The following is a 17,463-nucleotide window of genomic DNA, read 5'->3' on the forward strand; positions in this document are numbered from 1 at the left end:
TCTTCACTGGCAATTCTAACATGTTGGGTTAGCACCTGTATTTCAACGGCTAAATTACAAACAAAAGTAGGCCAATTGTTAAATGTTGATCAACACTAATTTAGCAACCATGAAACGGAATCAATTTTGATGATATTGTCTAAGTTCCTTATATATCCAACGTTAAAACAACACTAAACATGCATCTCTTCGACAATGTGATATACTTTTTGTAATTTGTAGGTGTACAATCTGCGGCGCTCGGCGGCTTTCAGAGAGAAGTGAAAAAGCTTACGGCACCTGGGATTCCCAGGCGGTCTTCCATCCAGGTACTAACCAGGCCCTGCTCTGCTTAGCTTCCGAGATCAGATGAGATCGGGCGGAACCAGAGAGGTATGGTCGTAAGCTGCTTTTTATCTTTTTCCTAATCCTTTAAAACGTGTCAAAGATAATCAGAAGAGTTTCTTTTTCTAAAATTGAAGCAGTTCTTAGGATTGGCAAGAGAGGTTCCTAAAACCTGAAGGTAACTTTACTTTTCTTCACTGGCAATTCTAACATGTTGGGTTAGCACCTGTATTTCAACGGCTAAATTACAAACAAAAGTAGGCCAATTGTTAAATGTTGATCAACACTAATTTAGCAACCATGAAACGGAATCAATTTTGATGATATTGTCTAAGTTCCTTATATATCCAACGTTAAAACAACACTAAACATGCATCTCTTCGACAATGTGATATACTTTTTGTAATTTGTAGGTGTACAATCTGCGGCGCTCGGCGGCTTTCAGAGAGAAGTGAAAAAGCTTACGGCACCTGGGATTCCCAGGCGGTCTTCCATCCAGGTACTAACCAGGCCCTGCTCTGCTTAGCTTCCGAGATCAGACGAGATCGGGCGGAACCAGAGAGGTATGGCCGTAAGCTGCTTTTTATCTTTTTCCTAATCCTTTATAATGCGTCAAAAAATTATGTCACGCCTGCCGTTGGCATCTTTGTGTGGGTTAAATAAGGGTATGCAAAGAAGGCTGTGACATCCTATGCCGAAAATTGGATGGACTAGAGAAGACCCGCCCAGGAGTCCCAGCCAATCGGTGGATGGCCATTGCAGTCCCCGCCACCTCAAATGGCCTGACGATGGTATGGACGTAAGCCACCTTTCATCTTCTTCCTATTGCATCTCTTCTACAATGTGAAATACTTTTTACAATTGTGTAGGTGTACAATCTGCGGCGCTGGGCGGCTTTCGGAGAGAGAAGTGAAAAAGCTTACGGCACCTGGGATTCCCAGGCGGTCTTCCATCCAGGTACTAACCAGGCCCTGCTCTGCTTAGCTTCCGAGATCAGACGAGATCGGGCGGAACCAGAGAGGTATGGCCGTAAGCTGCTTTAATATCTTTTTCCTAATCCTTTAGAACGTGTCAAAGATAATCAGAAAAGTTTCTTTTTCTAAAATTGAAGCAGTTCTTAGGATTGGCAAGAGAGGTTCCTAAAACCTGAAGGTAACTTTACTTTTCTTCACTGGCAATTCTAACATGTTGGGTTAGCACCTGTATTTCAACGGCTAAATTACAAACAAAAGTATGCCAATTGTTAAATGTTGATCAACACTAATTTAGCAACCATGAAACGGAATCAATTTTGATGATATTGTCTAAGTTCCTTATATATCCAACGTTAAAACAACACTAAACATGCATCTCTTCGACAATGTGATATACTTTTTGTAATTTGTAGGTGTACAATCTGCGGCGCTCGGCGGCTTTCAGAGAGAAGTGAAAAAGCTTACGGCACCTGGGATTCCCAGGCGGTCTTCCATCCAGGTACTAACCAGGCCCTGCTCTGCTTAGCTTCCGAGATCAGATGAGATCGGGCGGAACCAGAGAGGTATGGTCGTAAGCTGCTTTTTATCTTTTTCCTAATCCTTTAAAACGTGTCAAAGATAATCAGAAGAGTTTCTTTTTCTAAAATTGAAGCAGTTCTTAGGATTGGCAAGAGAGGTTCCTAAAACCTGAAGGTAACTTTACTTTTCTTCACTGGCAATTCTAACATGTTGGGTTAGCACCTGTATTTCAACGGCTAAATTACAAACAAAAGTAGGCCAATTGTTAAATGTTGATCAACACTAATTTAGCAACCATGAAACGGAATCAATTTTGATGATATTGTCTAAGTTCCTTATATATCCAACGTTAAAACAACACTAAACATGCATCTCTTCGACAATGTGATATACTTTTTGTAATTTGTAGGTGTACAATCTGCGGCGCTCGGCGGCTTTCAGAGAGAAGTGAAAAAGCTTACGGCACCTGGGATTCCCAGGCGGTCTTCCATCCAGGTACTAACCAGGCCCTGCTCTGCTTAGCTTCCGAGATCAGACGAAATCGGGCGGAACCAGAGAGGTATGGCCGTACGCTGCTTTTTATCTTTTTCCTAATCCTTTAAAACGTGTCAAAGATAATCAGAAGAGTTTCTTTTTCTAAAATTGAAGCAGTTCTTAGGATTGGCAAGAGAGGTTCCTAAAACCTGAAGGTAACTTTACTTTTCTTCACTGGCAATTCTAACATGTTGGGTTAGCACCTGTATTTCAACGGCTAAATTACAAACAAAAGTAGGCCAATTGTTAAATGTTGATCAACACTAATTTAGCAACCATGAAACGGAATCAATTTTGATGATATTGTCTAAGTTCCTTATATATCCAACGTTAAAACAACACTAAACATGCATCTCTTCGACAATGTGATATACTTTTTGTAATTTGTAGGTGTACAATCTGCGGCGCTCGGCGGCTTTCAGAGAGAAGTGAAAAAGCTTACGGCACCTGGGATTCCCAGGCGGTCTTCCATCCAGGTACTAACCAGGCCCTGCTCTGCTTAGCTTCCGAGATCAGACGAAATCGGGCGGAACCAGAGAGGTATGGCCGTACGCTGCTTTTTATCTTTTTCCTAATCCTTTAAAACGTGTCAAAGATAATCAGAAGAGTTTCTTTTTCTAAAATTGAAGCAGTTCTTAGGATTGGCAAGAGAGGTTCCTAAAACCTGAAGGTAACTTTACTTTTCTTCACTGGCAATTCTAACATGTTGGGTTAGCACCTGTATTTCAACGGCTAAATTACAAACAAAAGTAGGCCAATTGTTAAATGTTGATCAACACTAATTTAGCAACCATGAAACGGAATCAATTTTGATGATATTGTCTAAGTTCCTTATATATCCAACGTTAAAACAACACTAAACATGCATCTCTTCGACAATGTGATATACTTTTTGTAATTTGTAGGTGTACAATCTGCGGCGCTCGGCGGCTTTCAGAGAGAAGTGAAAAAGCTTACGGCACCTGGGATTCCCAGGCGGTCTTCCATCCAGGTACTAACCAGGCCCTGCTCTGCTTAGCTTCCGAGATCAGACGAGATCGGGCGGAACCAGAGAGGTATGGCCGTAAGCTGCTTTTTATCTTTTTCCTAATCCTTTATAATGCGTCAAAAAATTATGTCACGCCTGCCGTTGGCATCTTTGTGTGGGTTAAATAAGGGTATGCAAAGAAGGCTGTGACATCCTATGCCGAAAATTGGATGGACTAGAGAAGACCCGCCCAGGAGTCCCAGCCAATCGGTGGATGGCCATTGCAGTCCCCGCCACCTCAAATGGCCTGACGATGGTATGGACGTAAGCCACCTTTCATCTTCTTCCTATTGCATCTCTTCTACAATGTGAAATACTTTTTACAATTGTGTAGGTGTACAATCTGCGGCGCTGGGCGGCTTTCGGAGAGAGAAGTGAAAAAGCTTACGGCACCTGGGATTCCCAGGCGGTCTTCCATCCAGGTACTATCCAGGCCCTGCTCTGCTTAGCTTCCGAGATCAGACGAGATCGGGCGGAACCAGAGAGGTATGGCCGTAAGCTGCTTTAATATCTTTTTCCTAATCCTTTAGAACGTGTCAAAGATAATCAGAAAAGTTTCTTTTTCTAAAATTGAAGCAGTTCTTAGGATTGGCAAGAGAGGTTCCTAAAACCTGAAGGTAACTTTACTTTTCTTCACTGGCAATTCTAACATGTTGGGTTAGCACCTGTATTTCAACGGCTAAATTACAAACAAAAGTATGCCAATTGTTAAATGTTGATCAACACTAATTTAGCAACCATGAAACGGAATCAATTTTGATGATATTGTCTAAGTTCCTTATATATCCAACGTTAAAACAACACTAAACATGCATCTCTTCGACAATGTGATGTACTTTTTGTAATTTGTAGGTGTACAATCTGCGGCGCTCGGCGGCTTTCAGAGAGAAGTGAAAAAGCTTACGGCACCTGGGATTCCCAGGCGGTCTTCCATCCAGGTACTAACCAGGCCCTGCTCTGCTTAACTTCCGAGATCAGACGAGATCGGGCGGAACCAGAGAGGTATGGCCGTAAGCTGCTTTTTATCTTTTTCCTAATCCTTTATAATGCGTCAAAAAATTATGTCACGCCTGCCGTTGGCATCTTTGTGTGGGTTAAATAAGGGTATGCAAAGAAGGCTGTGACATCCTATGCCGAAAATTGGATGGACTAGAGAAGACCCGCCCAGAAGTCCCAGCCAATCGGTGGATGGCCATTGCAGTCCCCGCCACCTCAAATGGCCTGACGATGGTATGGACGTAAGCCACCTTTCATCTTCTTCCTATTGCATCTCTTCTACAATGTGAAATACTTTTTACAATTGTGTAGGTGTACAATCTGCGGCGCTGGGCGGCTTTCGGAGAGAGAAGAGAAAAAGCTTACGGCACCTGGGATCCCCAGGCGGTCTTCCATCCAGGTACTAACCAGGCCCTGCTCTGCTTAGCTTCCGAGATCAGACGAGATCGGGCGGAACCAGAGAGGTATGGCCGTACGCTGCTTTTTATCTTTTTCCTAATCCTTTAAAACGTGTCAAAGATAATCAGAAGAGTTTCTTTTTCTAAAATTGAAGCAGTTCTTAGGATTGGCAAGAGAGGTTCCTAAAACCTGAAGGTAACTTTACTTTTCTTCACTGGCAATTCTAACATGTTGGGTTAGCACCTGTATTTCAACGGCTAAATTACAAACAAAAGTAGGCCAATTGTTAAATGTTGATCAACACTAATTTAGCAACCATGAAACGGAATCAATTTTGATGATATTGTCTAAGTTCCTTATATATCCAACGTTAAAACAACACTAAACATGCATCTCTTCGACAATGTGATATACTTTTTGTAATTTGTAGGTGTACAATCTGCGGCGCTCGGCGGCTTTCAGAGAGAAGTGAAAAAGCTTACGGCACCTGGGATTCCCAGGCGGTCTTCCATCCAGGTACTAAGCAGGCCCTGCTCTGCTTAGCTTCCGAGATCAGACGAGATCGGGCGGAACCAGAGAGGTATGGCCGTAAGCTGCTTTTTATCTTTTTCCTAATCCTTTAGAACGTGTCAAAGATAATCAGAAGAGTTTCTTTTTCTAAAATTGAAGCAGTTCTTAGGATTGGCAAGAGAGGTTCCTAAAACCTGAAGGTAACTTTACTTTTCTTCACTGGCAATTCTAACATGTTGGGTTAGCACCTGTATTTCAACGGCTAAATTACAAACAAAAGTATGCCAATTGTTAAATGTTGATCAACACTAATTTAGCAACCATGAAACGGAATCAATTTTGATGATATTGTCTAAGTTCCTTATATATCCAACGTTAAAACAACACTAAACATGCATCTCTTCGACAATGTGATATACTTTTTGTAATTTGTAGGTGTACAATCTGCGGCGCTCGGCGGCTTTCAGAGAGAAGTGAAAAAGCTTACGGCACCTGGGATTCCCAGGCGGTCTTCCATCCAGGTACTAACCAGGCCCTGCTCTGCTTAGCTTCCGAGATCAGACGAGATCGGGCGGAACCAGAGAGGTATGGCCGTAAGCTGCTTTTTATCTTTTTCCTAATCCTTTAAAACGTGTCAAAGATAATCAGAAGAGTTTCTTTTTCTAAAATTGAAGCAGTTCTTAGGATTGGCAAGAGAGGTTCCTAAAACCTGAAGGTAACTTTACTTTTCTTCACTGGCAATTCTAACATGTTGGGTTAGCACCTGTATTTCAACGGCTAAATTACAAACAAAAGTAGGCCAATTGTTAAATGTTGATCAACACTAATTTAGCAACCATGAAACGGAATCAATTTTGATGATATTGTCTAAGTTCCTTATATATCCAACGTTAAAACAACACTAAACATGCATCTCTTCGACAATGTGATATACTTTTTGTAATTTGTAGGTGTACAATCTGCGGCGCTCGGCGGCTTTCAGAGAGAAGTGAAAAAGCTTACGGCACCTGGGATTCCCAGGCGGTCTTCCATCCAGGTACTAACCAGGCCCTGCTCTGCTTAGCTTCCGAGATCAGACGAGATCGGGCGGAACCAGAGAGGTATGGCCGTAAGCTGCTTTTTATCTTTTTCCTAATCCTTTAAAACGTGTCAAAGATAATCAGAAGAGTTTCTTTTTCTAAAATTGAAGCAGTTCTTAGGATTGGCAAGAGAGGTTCCTAAAACCTGAAGGTAACTTTACTTTTCTTCACTGGCAATTCTAACATGTTGGGTTAGCACCTGTATTTCAACGGCTAAATTACAAACAAAAGTAGGCCAATTGTTAAATGTTGATCAACACTAATTTAGCAACCATGAAACGGAATCAATTTTGATGATATTGTCTAAGTTCCTTATATATCCAACGTTAAAACAACACTAAACATGCATCTCTTCGACAATGTGATATACTTTTTGTAATTTGTAGGTGTACAATCTGCGGCGCTCGGCGGCTTTCAGAGAGAAGTGAAAAAGCTTACGGCACCTGGGATTCCCAGGCGGTCTTCCATCCAGGTACTAACCAGGCCCTGCTCTGCTTAGCTACCGAGATCAGACGAGATCGGGCGGAACCAGAGAGGTATGGCCGTAAGCTGCTTTTTATCTTTTTCCTAATCCTTTATAATGCGTCAAAAAATTATGTCACGCCTGCCGTTGGCATCTTTGTGTGGGTTAAATAAGGGTATGCAAAGAAGGCTGTGACATCCTATGCCGAAAATTGGATGGACTAGAGAAGACCCGCCCAGGAGTCCCAGCCAATCGGTGGATGGCCATTGCAGTCCCCGCCACCTCAAATGGCCTGACGATGGTATGGACGTAAGCCACCTTTCATCTTCTTCCTATTGCATCTCTTCTACAATGTGAAATACTTTTTACAATTGTGTAGGTGTACAATCTGCGGCGCTGGGCGGCTTTCGGAGAGAGAAGTGAAAAAGCTTACGGCACCTGGGATTCCCAGGCGGTCTTCTATCCAGGTACTATCCAGGCCCTGCTCTGCTTAGCTTCCGAGATCAGACGAGATCGGGCGGAACCAGAGAGGTATGGCCGTAAGCTGCTTTAATATCTTTTTCCTAATCCTTTAGAACGTGTCAAAGATAATCAGAAAAGTTTCTTTTTCTAAAATTGAAGCAGTTCTTAGGATTGGCAAGAGAGGTTCCTAAAACCTGAAGGTAACTTTACTTTTCTTCACTGGCAATTCTAACATGTTGGGTTAGCACCTGTATTTCAACGGCTAAATTACAAACAAAAGTATGCCAATTGTTAAATGTTGATCAACACTAATTTAGCAACCATGAAACGGAATCAATTTTGATGATATTGTCTAAGTTCCTTATATATCCAACGTTAAAACAACACTAAACATGCATCTCTTCGACAATGTGATGTACTTTTTGTAATTTGTAGGTGTACAATCTGCGGCGCTCGGCGGCTTTCAGAGAGAAGTGAAAAAGCTTACGGCACCTGGGATTCCCAGGCGGTCTTCCATCCAGGTACTAACCAGGCCCTGCTCTGCTTAACTTCCGAGATCAGACGAGATCGGGCGGAACCAGAGAGGTATGGCCGTAAGCTGCTTTTTATCTTTTTCCTAATCCTTTATAATGCGTCAAAAAATTATGTCACGCCTGCCGTTGGCATCTTTGTGTGGGTTAAATAAGGGTATGCAAAGAAGGCTGTGACATCCTATGCCGAAAATTGGATGGACTAGAGAAGACCCGCCCAGAAGTCCCAGCCAATCGGTGGATGGCCATTGCAGTCCCCGCCACCTCAAATGGCCTGACGATGGTATGGACGTAAGCCACCTTTCATCTTCTTCCTATTGCATCTCTTCTACAATGTGAAATACTTTTTACAATTGTGTAGGTGTACAATCTGCGGCGCTGGGCGGCTTTCGGAGAGAGAAGAGAAAAAGCTTACGGCACCTGGGATCCCCAGGCGGTCTTCCATCCAGGTACTAACCAGGCCCTGCTCTGCTTAGCTTCCGAGATCAGACGAGATCGGGCGGAACCAGAGAGGTATGGCCGTACGCTGCTTTTTATCTTTTTCCTAATCCTTTAAAACGTGTCAAAGATAATCAGAAGAGTTTCTTTTTCTAAAATTGAAGCAGTTCTTAGGATTGGCAAGAGAGGTTCCTAAAACCTGAAGGTAACTTTACTTTTCTTCACTGGCAATTCTAACATGTTGGGTTAGCACCTGTATTTCAACGGCTAAATTACAAACAAAAGTAGGCCAATTGTTAAATGTTGATCAACACTAATTTAGCAACCATGAAACGGAATCAATTTTGATGATATTGTCTAAGTTCCTTATATATCCAACGTTAAAACAACACTAAACATGCATCTCTTCGACAATGTGATATACTTTTTGTAATTTGTAGGTGTACAATCTGCGGCGCTCGGCGGCTTTCAGAGAGAAGTGAAAAAGCTTACGGCACCTGGGATTCCCAGGCGGTCTTCCATCCAGGTACTAAGCAGGCCCTGCTCTGCTTAGCTTCCGAGATCAGACGAGATCGGGCGGAACCAGAGAGGTATGGCCGTAAGCTGCTTTTTATCTTTTTCCTAATCCTTTAGAACGTGTCAAAGATAATCAGAAGAGTTTCTTTTTCTAAAATTGAAGCAGTTCTTAGGATTGGCAAGAGAGGTTCCTAAAACCTGAAGGTAACTTTACTTTTCTTCACTGGCAATTCTAACATGTTGGGTTAGCACCTGTATTTCAACGGCTAAATTACAAACAAAAGTATGCCAATTGTTAAATGTTGATCAACACTAATTTAGCAACCATGAAACGGAATCAATTTTGATGATATTGTCTAAGTTCCTTATATATCCAACGTTAAAACAACACTAAACATGCATCTCTTCGACAATGTGATATACTTTTTGTAATTTGTAGGTGTACAATCTGCGGCGCTCGGCGGCTTTCAGAGAGAAGTGAAAAAGCTTACGGCACCTGGGATTCCCAGGCGGTCTTCCATCCAGGTACTAACCAGGCCCTGCTCTGCTTAGCTTCCGAGATCAGACGAGATCGGGCGGAACCAGAGAGGTATGGCCGTAAGCTGCTTTTTATCTTTTTCCTAATCCTTTAAAACGTGTCAAAGATAATCAGAAGAGTTTCTTTTTCTAAAATTGAAGCAGTTCTTAGGATTGGCAAGAGAGGTTCCTAAAACCTGAAGGTAACTTTACTTTTCTTCACTGGCAATTCTAACATGTTGGGTTAGCACCTGTATTTCAACGGCTAAATTACAAACAAAAGTATGCCAATTGTTAAATGTTGATCAACACTAATTTAGCAACCATGAAACGGAATCAATTTTGATGATATTGTCTAAGTTCCTTATATATCCAACGTTAAAACAACACTAAACATGCATCTCTTCGACAATGTGATGTACTTTTTGTAATTTGTAGGTGTACAATCTGCGGCGCTCGGCGGCTTTCAGAGAGAAGTGAAAAAGCTTACGGCACCTGGGATTCCCAGGCGGTCTTCCATCCAGGTACTAACCAGGCCCTGCTCTGCTTAACTTCCGAGATCAGACGAGATCGGGCGGAACCAGAGAGGTATGGCCGTAAGCTGCTTTTTATCTTTTTCCTAATCCTTTATAATGCGTCAAAAAATTATGTCACGCCTGCCGTTGGCATCTTTGTGTGGGTTAAATAAGGGTATGCAAAGAAGGCTGTGACATCCTATGCCGAAAATTGGATGGACTAGAGAAGACCCGCCCAGAAGTCCCAGCCAATCGGTGGATGGCCATTGCAGTCCCCGCCACCTCAAATGGCCTGACGATGGTATGGACGTAAGCCACCTTTCATCTTCTTCCTATTGCATCTCTTCTACAATGTGAAATACTTTTTACAATTGTGTAGGTGTACAATCTGCGGCGCTGGGCGGCTTTCGGAGAGAGAAGAGAAAAAGCTTACGGCACCTGGGATCCCCAGGCGGTCTTCCATCCAGGTACTAACCAGGCCCTGCTCTGCTTAGCTTCCGAGATCAGACGAGATCGGGCGGAACCAGAGAGGTATGGCCGTACGCTGCTTTTTATCTTTTTCCTAATCCTTTAAAACGTGTCAAAGATAATCAGAAGAGTTTCTTTTTCTAAAATTGAAGCAGTTCTTAGGATTGGCAAGAGAGGTTCCTAAAACCTGAAGGTAACTTTACTTTTCTTCACTGGCAATTCTAACATGTTGGGTTAGCACCTGTATTTCAACGGCTAAATTACAAACAAAAGTAGGCCAATTGTTAAATGTTGATCAACACTAATTTAGCAACCATGAAACGGAATCAATTTTGATGATATTGTCTAAGTTCCTTATATATCCAACGTTAAAACAACACTAAACATGCATCTCTTCGACAATGTGATATACTTTTTGTAATTTGTAGGTGTACAATCTGCGGCGCTCGGCGGCTTTCAGAGAGAAGTGAAAAAGCTTACGGCACCTGGGATTCCCAGGCGGTCTTCCATCCAGGTACTAAGCAGGCCCTGCTCTGCTTAGCTTCCGAGATCAGACGAGATCGGGCGGAACCAGAGAGGTATGGCCGTAAGCTGCTTTTTATCTTTTTCCTAATCCTTTAGAACGTGTCAAAGATAATCAGAAGAGTTTCTTTTTCTAAAATTGAAGCAGTTCTTAGGATTGGCAAGAGAGGTTCCTAAAACCTGAAGGTAACTTTACTTTTCTTCACTGGCAATTCTAACATGTTGGGTTAGCACCTGTATTTCAACGGCTAAATTACAAACAAAAGTATGCCAATTGTTAAATGTTGATCAACACTAATTTAGCAACCATGAAACGGAATCAATTTTGATGATATTGTCTAAGTTCCTTATATATCCAACGTTAAAACAACACTAAACATGCATCTCTTCGACAATGTGATATACTTTTTGTAATTTGTAGGTGTACAATCTGCGGCGCTCGGCGGCTTTCAGAGAGAAGTGAAAAAGCTTACGGCACCTGGGATTCCCAGGCGGTCTTCCATCCAGGTACTAACCAGGCCCTGCTCTGCTTAGCTTCCGAGATCAGACGAGATCGGGCGGAACCAGAGAGGTATGGCCGTAAGCTGCTTTTTATCTTTTTCCTAATCCTTTAAAACGTGTCAAAGATAATCAGAAGAGTTTCTTTTTCTAAAATTGAAGCAGTTCTTAGGATTGGCAAGAGAGGTTCCTAAAACCTGAAGGTAACTTTACTTTTCTTCACTGGCAATTCTAACATGTTGGGTTAGCACCTGTATTTCAACGGCTAAATTACAAACAAAAGTATGCCAATTGTTAAATGTTGATCAACACTAATTTAGCAACCATGAAACGGAATCAATTTTGATGATATTGTCTAAGTTCCTTATATATCCAACGTTAAAACAACACTAAACATGCATCTCTTCGACAATGTGATATACTTTTTGTAATTTGTAGGTGTACAATCTGCGGCGCTCGGCGGCTTTCAGAGAGAAGTGAAAAAGCTTACGGCACCTGGGATTCCCAGGCGGTCTTCCATCCAGGTACTAACCAGGCCCTGCTCTGCTTAGCTTCCGAGATCAGACGAGATCGGGCGGAACCAGAGAGGTATGGCCGTAAGCTGCTTTTTATCTTTTTCCTAATCCTTTAAAACGTGTCAAAGATAATCAGAAGAGTTTCTTTTTCTAAAATTGAAGCAGTTCTTAGGATTGGCAAGAGAGGTTCCTAAAACCTGAAGGTAACTTTACTTTTCTTCACTGGCAATTCTAACATGTTGGGTTAGCACCTGTATTTCAACGGCTAAATTACAAACAAAAGTATGCCAATTGTTAAATGTTGATCAACACTAATTTAGCAACCATGAAACGGAATCAATTTTGATGATATTGTCTAAGTTCCTTATATATCCAACGTTAAAACAACACTAAACATGCATCTCTTCGACAATGTGATATACTTTTTGTAATTTGTAGGTGTACAATCTGCGGCGCTCGGCGGCTTTCAGAGAGAAGTGAAAAAGCTTACGGCACCTGGGATTCCCAGGCGGTCTTCCATCCAGGTACTAACCAGGCCCTGCTCTGCTTAGCTTCCGAGATCAGACGAGATCGGGCGGAACCAGAGAGGTATGGCCGTAAGCTGCTTTTTATCTTTTTCCTAATCCTTTATAATGCGTCAAAAAATTATGTCACGCCTGCCGTTGGCATCTTTGTGTGGGTTAAATAAGGGTATGCAAAGAAGGCTGTGACATCCTATGCCGAAAATTGGATGGACTAGAGAAGACCCGCCCAGGAGTCCCAGCCAATCGGTGGATGGCCATTGCAGTCCCCGCCACCTCAAATGGCCTGACGATGGTATGGACGTAAGCCACCTTTCATCTTCTTCCTATTGCATCTCTTCTACAATGTGAAATACTTTTTACAATTGTGTAGGTGTACAATCTGCGGCGCTGGGCGGCTTTCGGAGAGAGAAGTGAAAAAGCTTACGGCACCTGGGATTCCCAGGCGGTCTTCCATCCAGGTACTATCCAGGCCCTGCTCTGCTTAGCTTCCGAGATCAGACGAGATCGGGCGGAACCAGAGAGGTATGGCCGTAAGCTGCTTTAATATCTTTTTCCTAATCCTTTAGAACGTGTCAAAGATAATCAGAAAAGTTTCTTTTTCTAAAATTGAAGCAGTTCTTAGGATTGGCAAGAGAGGTTCCTAAAACCTGAAGGTAACTTTACTTTTCTTCACTGGCAATTCTAACATGTTGGGTTAGCACCTGTATTTCAACGGCTAAATTACAAACAAAAGTATGCCAATTGTTAAATGTTGATCAACACTAATTTAGCAACCATGAAACGGAATCAATTTTGATGATATTGTCTAAGTTCCTTATATATCCAACGTTAAAACAACACTAAACATGCATCTCTTCGACAATGTGATGTACTTTTTGTAATTTGTAGGTGTACAATCTGCGGCGCTCGGCGGCTTTCAGAGAGAAGTGAAAAAGCTTACGGCACCTGGGATTCCCAGGCGGTCTTCCATCCAGGTACTAACCAGGCCCTGCTCTGCTTAACTTCCGAGATCAGACGAGATCGGGCGGAACCAGAGAGGTATGGCCGTAAGCTGCTTTTTATCTTTTTCCTAATCCTTTATAATGCGTCAAAAAATTATGTCACGCCTGCCGTTGGCATCTTTGTGTGGGTTAAATAAGGGTATGCAAAGAAGGCTGTGACATCCTATGCCGAAAATTGGATGGACTAGAGAAGACCCGCCCAGGAGTCCCAGCCAATCGGTGGATGGCCATTGCAGTCCCCGCCACCTCAAATGGCCTGACGATGGTATGGACGTAAGCCACCTTTCATCTTCTTCCTATTGCATCTCTTCTACAATGTGAAATACTTTTTACAATTGTGTAGGTGTACAATCTGCGGCGCTGGGCGGCTTTCGGAGAGAGAAGTGAAAAAGCTTACGGCACCTGGGATTCCCAGGCGGTCTTCCATCCAGGTACTAACCAGGCCCTGCTCTGCTTAGCTTCCGAGATCAGACGAGATCGGGCGGAACCAGAGAGGTATGGCCGTAAGCTGCTTTAATATCTTTTTCCTAATCCTTTAGAACGTGTCAAAGATAATCAGAAAAGTTTCTTTTTCTAAAATTGAAGCAGTTCTTAGGATTGGCAAGAGAGGTTCCTAAAACCTGAAGGTAACTTTACTTTTCTTCACTGGCAATTCTAACATGTTGGGTTAGCACCTGTATTTCAACGGCTAAATTACAAACAAAAGTATGCCAATTGTTAAATGTTGATCAACACTAATTTAGCAACCATGAAACGGAATCAATTTTGATGATATTGTCTAAGTTCCTTATATATCCAACGTTAAAACAACACTAAACATGCATCTCTTCGACAATGTGATATACTTTTTGTAATTTGTAGGTGTACAATCTGCGGCGCTCGGCGGCTTTCAGAGAGAAGTGAAAAAGCTTACGGCACCTGGGATTCCCAGGCGGTCTTCCATCCAGGTACTAACCAGGCCCTGCTCTGCTTAGCTTCCGAGATCAGATGAGATCGGGCGGAACCAGAGAGGTATGGTCGTAAGCTGCTTTTTATCTTTTTCCTAATCCTTTAAAACGTGTCAAAGATAATCAGAAGAGTTTCTTTTTCTAAAATTGAAGCAGTTCTTAGGATTGGCAAGAGAGGTTCCTAAAACCTGAAGGTAACTTTACTTTTCTTCACTTGCAATTCTAACATGTTGGGTTAGCACCTGTATTTCAACGGCTAAATTACAAACAAAAGTAGGCCAATTGTTAAATGTTGATCAACACTAATTTAGCAACCATGAAACGGAATCAATTTTGATGATATTGTCTAAGTTCCTTATATATCCAACGTTAAAACAACACTAAACATGCATCTCTTCGACAATGTGATATACTTTTTGTAATTTGTAGGTGTACAATCTGCGGCGCTCGGCGGCTTTCAGAGAGAAGTGAAAAAGCTTACGGCACCTGGGATTCCCAGGCGGTCTTCCATCCAGGTACTAACCAGGCCCTGCTCTGCTTAGCTTCCGAGATCAGACGAAATCGGGCGGAACCAGAGAGGTATGGCCGTACGCTGCTTTTTATCTTTTTCCTAATCCTTTAAAACGTGTCAAAGATAATCAGAAGAGTTTCTTTTTCTAAAATTGAAGCAGTTCTTAGGATTGGCAAGAGAGGTTCCTAAAACCTGAAGGTAACTTTACTTTTCTTCACTGGCAATTCTAACATGTTGGGTTAGCACCTGTATTTCAACGGCTAAATTACAAACAAAAGTAGGCCAATTGTTAAATGTTGATCAACACTAATTTAGCAACCATGAAACGGAATCAATTTTGATGATATTGTCTAAGTTCCTTATATATCCAACGTTAAAACAACACTAAACATGCATCTCTTCGACAATGTGATATACTTTTTGTAATTTGTAGGTGTACAATCTGCGGCGCTCGGCGGCTTTCAGAGAGAAGTGAAAAAGCTTACGGCACCTGGGATTCCCAGGCGGTCTTCCATCCAGGTACTAACCAGGCCCTGCTCTGCTTAGCTTCCGAGATCAGACGAGATCGGGCGGAACCAGAGAGGTATGGCCGTAAGCTGCTTTTTATCTTTTTCCTAATCCTTTATAATGCGTCAAAAAATTATGTCACGCCTGCCGTTGGCATCTTTGTGTGGGTTAAATAAGGGTATGCAAAGAAGGCTGTGACATCCTATGCCGAAAATTGGATGGACTAGAGAAGACCCGCCCAGGAGTCCCAGCCAATCGGTGGATGGCCATTGCAGTCCCCGCCACCTCAAATGGCCTGACGATGGTATGGACGTAAGCCACCTTTCATCTTCTTCCTATTGCATCTCTTCTACAATGTGAAATACTTTTTACAATTGTGTAGGTGTACAATCTGCGGCGCTGGGCGGCTTTCGGAGAGAGAAGTGAAAAAGCTTACGGCACCTGGGATTCCCAGGCGGTCTTCCATCCAGGTACTAACCAGGCCCTGCTCTGCTTAGCTTCCGAGATCAGACGAGATCGGGCGGAACCAGAGAGGTATGGCCGTAAGCTGCTTTAATATCTTTTTCCTAATCCTTTAGAACGTGTCAAAGATAATCAGAAAAGTTTCTTTTTCTAAAATTGAAGCAGTTCTTAGGATTGGCAAGAGAGGTTCCTAAAACCTGAAGGTAACTTTACTTTTCTTCACTGGCAATTCTAACATGTTGGGTTAGCACCTGTATTTCAACGGCTAAATTACAAACAAAAGTAGGCCAATTGTTAAATGTTGATCAACACTAATTTAGCAACCATGAAACGGAATCAATTTTGATGATATTGTCTAAGTTCCTTATATATCCAACGTTAAAACAACACTAAACATGCATCTCTTCGACAATGTGATATACTTTTTGTAATTTGTAGGTGTACAATCTGCGGCGCTCGGCGGCTTTCAGAGAGAAGTGAAAAAGCTTACGGCACCTGGGATTCCCAGGCGGTCTTCCATCCAGGTACTAAGCAGGCCCTGCTCTGCTTAGCTTCCGAGATCAGACGAGATCGGGCGGAACCAGAGAGGTATGGCCGTAAGCTGCTTTTTATCTTTTTCCTAATCCTTTAGAACGTGTCAAAGATAATCAGAAGAGTTTCTTTTTCTAAAATTGAAGCAGTTCTTAGGATTGGCAAGAGAGGTTCCTAAAACCTGAAGGTAACTTTACTTTTCTTCACTGGCAATTCTAACATGTTGGGTTAGCACCTGTATTTCAACGGCTAAATTACAAACAAAAGTATGCCAATTGTTAAATGTTGATCAACACTAATTTAGCAACCATGAAACGGAATCAATTTTGATGATATTGTCTAAGTTCCTTATATATCCAACGTTAAAACAACACTAAACATGCATCTCTTCGACAATGTGATATACTTTTTGTAATTTGTAGGTGTACAATCTGCGGCGCTCGGCGGCTTTCAGAGAGAAGTGAAAAAGCTTACGGCACCTGGGATTCCCAGGCGGTCTTCCATCCAGGTACTAACCAGGCCCTGCTCTGCTTAGCTTCCGAGATCAGACGAGATCGGGCGGAACCAGAGAGGTATGGCCGTAAGCTGCTTTTTATCTTTTTCCTAATCCTTTATAATGCGTCAAAAAATTATGTCACGCCTGCCCTTGGCATCTTTGTGTGGGTTAAATAAGGGTATGCAAAGAAGGCTGTGACATCCTATACCGAAAATTGGATGGACTAGAGAAGACCCGCCCAGGAGTCCCAGCCAATCGGTGGATGGCCATTGCAGTCCCCGCCACCTCAAATGGCCTGACGATGGTATGGACGTAAGCCACCTTTTCATCTTCTTCCTATTGCATCTCTTCTACAATGTGAAATACTTTTTACAATTGTGTAGGTGTACAATCTGCGGCGCTGGGCGGCTTTCGGAGAGAGAAGTGAAAAAGCTTACGGCACCTGGGATTCCCAGGCGGTCTTCCATCCAGGTACTAACCAGGCCCTGCTCTGCTTAGCTTCCGAGATCAGACGAGATCGGGCGGAACCAGAGAGGTATGGCCGTAAGCTGCTTTTTATCTTTTTCCTAATCCTTTAGAACGTGTCAAAGATAATCAGAAGAGTTTCTTTTTCTAAAATTGAAGCAGTTCTTAGGATTGGCAAGAGAGGTTCCTAAAACCTGAAGGTAACTTTACTTTT

General features: G+C 42.5%; 35 non-coding genes across 35 annotated transcripts; all 35 read right to left on the bottom strand.

Moving 5' to 3' along the window:
- Nucleotides 1-267: 267 nt before the first annotated feature.
- On the bottom strand, nucleotides 268-386 carry LOC134117263 (5S ribosomal RNA). Its single transcript, XR_009948826.1, has one exon. It is a non-coding gene; the product is annotated as a 5S ribosomal RNA (ribosomal RNA).
- A 396-nt stretch (nucleotides 387-782) lies between these two features.
- On the bottom strand, nucleotides 783-901 carry LOC134117049 (5S ribosomal RNA). Its single transcript, XR_009948612.1, has one exon. It is a non-coding gene; the product is annotated as a 5S ribosomal RNA (ribosomal RNA).
- A 339-nt stretch (nucleotides 902-1,240) lies between these two features.
- Nucleotides 1,241-1,359, bottom strand: LOC134117051 (5S ribosomal RNA). The gene has a single exon (XR_009948614.1). It is a non-coding gene; the product is annotated as a 5S ribosomal RNA (ribosomal RNA).
- A 397-nt stretch (nucleotides 1,360-1,756) lies between these two features.
- On the bottom strand, nucleotides 1,757-1,875 carry LOC134117264 (5S ribosomal RNA). Its single transcript, XR_009948827.1, has one exon. It is a non-coding gene; the product is annotated as a 5S ribosomal RNA (ribosomal RNA).
- Nucleotides 1,876-2,271: 396 nt separating this feature from the next.
- Nucleotides 2,272-2,390, bottom strand: LOC134117329 (5S ribosomal RNA). Its single transcript, XR_009948893.1, has one exon. It is a non-coding gene; the product is annotated as a 5S ribosomal RNA (ribosomal RNA).
- A 396-nt stretch (nucleotides 2,391-2,786) lies between these two features.
- On the bottom strand, nucleotides 2,787-2,905 carry LOC134117330 (5S ribosomal RNA). The gene has a single exon (XR_009948894.1). It is a non-coding gene; the product is annotated as a 5S ribosomal RNA (ribosomal RNA).
- A 396-nt stretch (nucleotides 2,906-3,301) lies between these two features.
- On the bottom strand, nucleotides 3,302-3,420 carry LOC134117052 (5S ribosomal RNA). Its single transcript, XR_009948615.1, has one exon. It is a non-coding gene; the product is annotated as a 5S ribosomal RNA (ribosomal RNA).
- A 339-nt stretch (nucleotides 3,421-3,759) lies between these two features.
- Nucleotides 3,760-3,878, bottom strand: LOC134117238 (5S ribosomal RNA). The gene has a single exon (XR_009948801.1). It is a non-coding gene; the product is annotated as a 5S ribosomal RNA (ribosomal RNA).
- Nucleotides 3,879-4,275: 397 nt separating this feature from the next.
- LOC134117100 (5S ribosomal RNA) lies at nucleotides 4,276-4,394 on the bottom strand. The gene has a single exon (XR_009948663.1). It is a non-coding gene; the product is annotated as a 5S ribosomal RNA (ribosomal RNA).
- Nucleotides 4,395-4,733: 339 nt separating this feature from the next.
- LOC134117343 (5S ribosomal RNA) lies at nucleotides 4,734-4,852 on the bottom strand. The gene has a single exon (XR_009948907.1). It is a non-coding gene; the product is annotated as a 5S ribosomal RNA (ribosomal RNA).
- Nucleotides 4,853-5,248: 396 nt separating this feature from the next.
- LOC134117291 (5S ribosomal RNA) lies at nucleotides 5,249-5,367 on the bottom strand. Its single transcript, XR_009948854.1, has one exon. It is a non-coding gene; the product is annotated as a 5S ribosomal RNA (ribosomal RNA).
- Nucleotides 5,368-5,763: 396 nt separating this feature from the next.
- Nucleotides 5,764-5,882, bottom strand: LOC134117053 (5S ribosomal RNA). The gene has a single exon (XR_009948616.1). It is a non-coding gene; the product is annotated as a 5S ribosomal RNA (ribosomal RNA).
- A 396-nt stretch (nucleotides 5,883-6,278) lies between these two features.
- Nucleotides 6,279-6,397, bottom strand: LOC134117054 (5S ribosomal RNA). The gene has a single exon (XR_009948617.1). It is a non-coding gene; the product is annotated as a 5S ribosomal RNA (ribosomal RNA).
- A 396-nt stretch (nucleotides 6,398-6,793) lies between these two features.
- On the bottom strand, nucleotides 6,794-6,912 carry LOC134117251 (5S ribosomal RNA). The gene has a single exon (XR_009948814.1). It is a non-coding gene; the product is annotated as a 5S ribosomal RNA (ribosomal RNA).
- Nucleotides 6,913-7,251: 339 nt separating this feature from the next.
- On the bottom strand, nucleotides 7,252-7,370 carry LOC134117299 (5S ribosomal RNA). The gene has a single exon (XR_009948862.1). It is a non-coding gene; the product is annotated as a 5S ribosomal RNA (ribosomal RNA).
- Nucleotides 7,371-7,767: 397 nt separating this feature from the next.
- LOC134117211 (5S ribosomal RNA) lies at nucleotides 7,768-7,886 on the bottom strand. Its single transcript, XR_009948774.1, has one exon. It is a non-coding gene; the product is annotated as a 5S ribosomal RNA (ribosomal RNA).
- Nucleotides 7,887-8,225: 339 nt separating this feature from the next.
- On the bottom strand, nucleotides 8,226-8,344 carry LOC134117344 (5S ribosomal RNA). Its single transcript, XR_009948908.1, has one exon. It is a non-coding gene; the product is annotated as a 5S ribosomal RNA (ribosomal RNA).
- Nucleotides 8,345-8,740: 396 nt separating this feature from the next.
- LOC134117292 (5S ribosomal RNA) lies at nucleotides 8,741-8,859 on the bottom strand. The gene has a single exon (XR_009948855.1). It is a non-coding gene; the product is annotated as a 5S ribosomal RNA (ribosomal RNA).
- A 396-nt stretch (nucleotides 8,860-9,255) lies between these two features.
- Nucleotides 9,256-9,374, bottom strand: LOC134117055 (5S ribosomal RNA). Its single transcript, XR_009948618.1, has one exon. It is a non-coding gene; the product is annotated as a 5S ribosomal RNA (ribosomal RNA).
- A 396-nt stretch (nucleotides 9,375-9,770) lies between these two features.
- On the bottom strand, nucleotides 9,771-9,889 carry LOC134117321 (5S ribosomal RNA). The gene has a single exon (XR_009948885.1). It is a non-coding gene; the product is annotated as a 5S ribosomal RNA (ribosomal RNA).
- A 339-nt stretch (nucleotides 9,890-10,228) lies between these two features.
- On the bottom strand, nucleotides 10,229-10,347 carry LOC134117345 (5S ribosomal RNA). The gene has a single exon (XR_009948909.1). It is a non-coding gene; the product is annotated as a 5S ribosomal RNA (ribosomal RNA).
- A 396-nt stretch (nucleotides 10,348-10,743) lies between these two features.
- Nucleotides 10,744-10,862, bottom strand: LOC134117293 (5S ribosomal RNA). The gene has a single exon (XR_009948856.1). It is a non-coding gene; the product is annotated as a 5S ribosomal RNA (ribosomal RNA).
- A 396-nt stretch (nucleotides 10,863-11,258) lies between these two features.
- Nucleotides 11,259-11,377, bottom strand: LOC134117056 (5S ribosomal RNA). The gene has a single exon (XR_009948619.1). It is a non-coding gene; the product is annotated as a 5S ribosomal RNA (ribosomal RNA).
- Nucleotides 11,378-11,773: 396 nt separating this feature from the next.
- On the bottom strand, nucleotides 11,774-11,892 carry LOC134117057 (5S ribosomal RNA). The gene has a single exon (XR_009948620.1). It is a non-coding gene; the product is annotated as a 5S ribosomal RNA (ribosomal RNA).
- Nucleotides 11,893-12,288: 396 nt separating this feature from the next.
- LOC134117058 (5S ribosomal RNA) lies at nucleotides 12,289-12,407 on the bottom strand. Its single transcript, XR_009948621.1, has one exon. It is a non-coding gene; the product is annotated as a 5S ribosomal RNA (ribosomal RNA).
- A 339-nt stretch (nucleotides 12,408-12,746) lies between these two features.
- On the bottom strand, nucleotides 12,747-12,865 carry LOC134117240 (5S ribosomal RNA). The gene has a single exon (XR_009948803.1). It is a non-coding gene; the product is annotated as a 5S ribosomal RNA (ribosomal RNA).
- Nucleotides 12,866-13,262: 397 nt separating this feature from the next.
- On the bottom strand, nucleotides 13,263-13,381 carry LOC134117408 (5S ribosomal RNA). Its single transcript, XR_009948967.1, has one exon. It is a non-coding gene; the product is annotated as a 5S ribosomal RNA (ribosomal RNA).
- Nucleotides 13,382-13,720: 339 nt separating this feature from the next.
- Nucleotides 13,721-13,839, bottom strand: LOC134117059 (5S ribosomal RNA). Its single transcript, XR_009948622.1, has one exon. It is a non-coding gene; the product is annotated as a 5S ribosomal RNA (ribosomal RNA).
- Nucleotides 13,840-14,236: 397 nt separating this feature from the next.
- On the bottom strand, nucleotides 14,237-14,355 carry LOC134117265 (5S ribosomal RNA). The gene has a single exon (XR_009948828.1). It is a non-coding gene; the product is annotated as a 5S ribosomal RNA (ribosomal RNA).
- Nucleotides 14,356-14,751: 396 nt separating this feature from the next.
- On the bottom strand, nucleotides 14,752-14,870 carry LOC134117331 (5S ribosomal RNA). Its single transcript, XR_009948895.1, has one exon. It is a non-coding gene; the product is annotated as a 5S ribosomal RNA (ribosomal RNA).
- Nucleotides 14,871-15,266: 396 nt separating this feature from the next.
- Nucleotides 15,267-15,385, bottom strand: LOC134117060 (5S ribosomal RNA). The gene has a single exon (XR_009948623.1). It is a non-coding gene; the product is annotated as a 5S ribosomal RNA (ribosomal RNA).
- Nucleotides 15,386-15,724: 339 nt separating this feature from the next.
- Nucleotides 15,725-15,843, bottom strand: LOC134117062 (5S ribosomal RNA). The gene has a single exon (XR_009948625.1). It is a non-coding gene; the product is annotated as a 5S ribosomal RNA (ribosomal RNA).
- A 397-nt stretch (nucleotides 15,844-16,240) lies between these two features.
- On the bottom strand, nucleotides 16,241-16,359 carry LOC134117295 (5S ribosomal RNA). Its single transcript, XR_009948858.1, has one exon. It is a non-coding gene; the product is annotated as a 5S ribosomal RNA (ribosomal RNA).
- Nucleotides 16,360-16,755: 396 nt separating this feature from the next.
- On the bottom strand, nucleotides 16,756-16,874 carry LOC134117063 (5S ribosomal RNA). The gene has a single exon (XR_009948626.1). It is a non-coding gene; the product is annotated as a 5S ribosomal RNA (ribosomal RNA).
- A 340-nt stretch (nucleotides 16,875-17,214) lies between these two features.
- On the bottom strand, nucleotides 17,215-17,333 carry LOC134117064 (5S ribosomal RNA). The gene has a single exon (XR_009948627.1). It is a non-coding gene; the product is annotated as a 5S ribosomal RNA (ribosomal RNA).
- Between the last annotated feature and the right edge of the window lie 130 nt (nucleotides 17,334-17,463).

Source organism: Pungitius pungitius, unplaced genomic scaffold (genome assembly GCF_949316345.1).
Source record: "Pungitius pungitius unplaced genomic scaffold, fPunPun2.1 scaffold_40, whole genome shotgun sequence".
Taxonomy (NCBI): domain Eukaryota; kingdom Metazoa; phylum Chordata; class Actinopteri; order Perciformes; family Gasterosteidae; genus Pungitius; species Pungitius pungitius.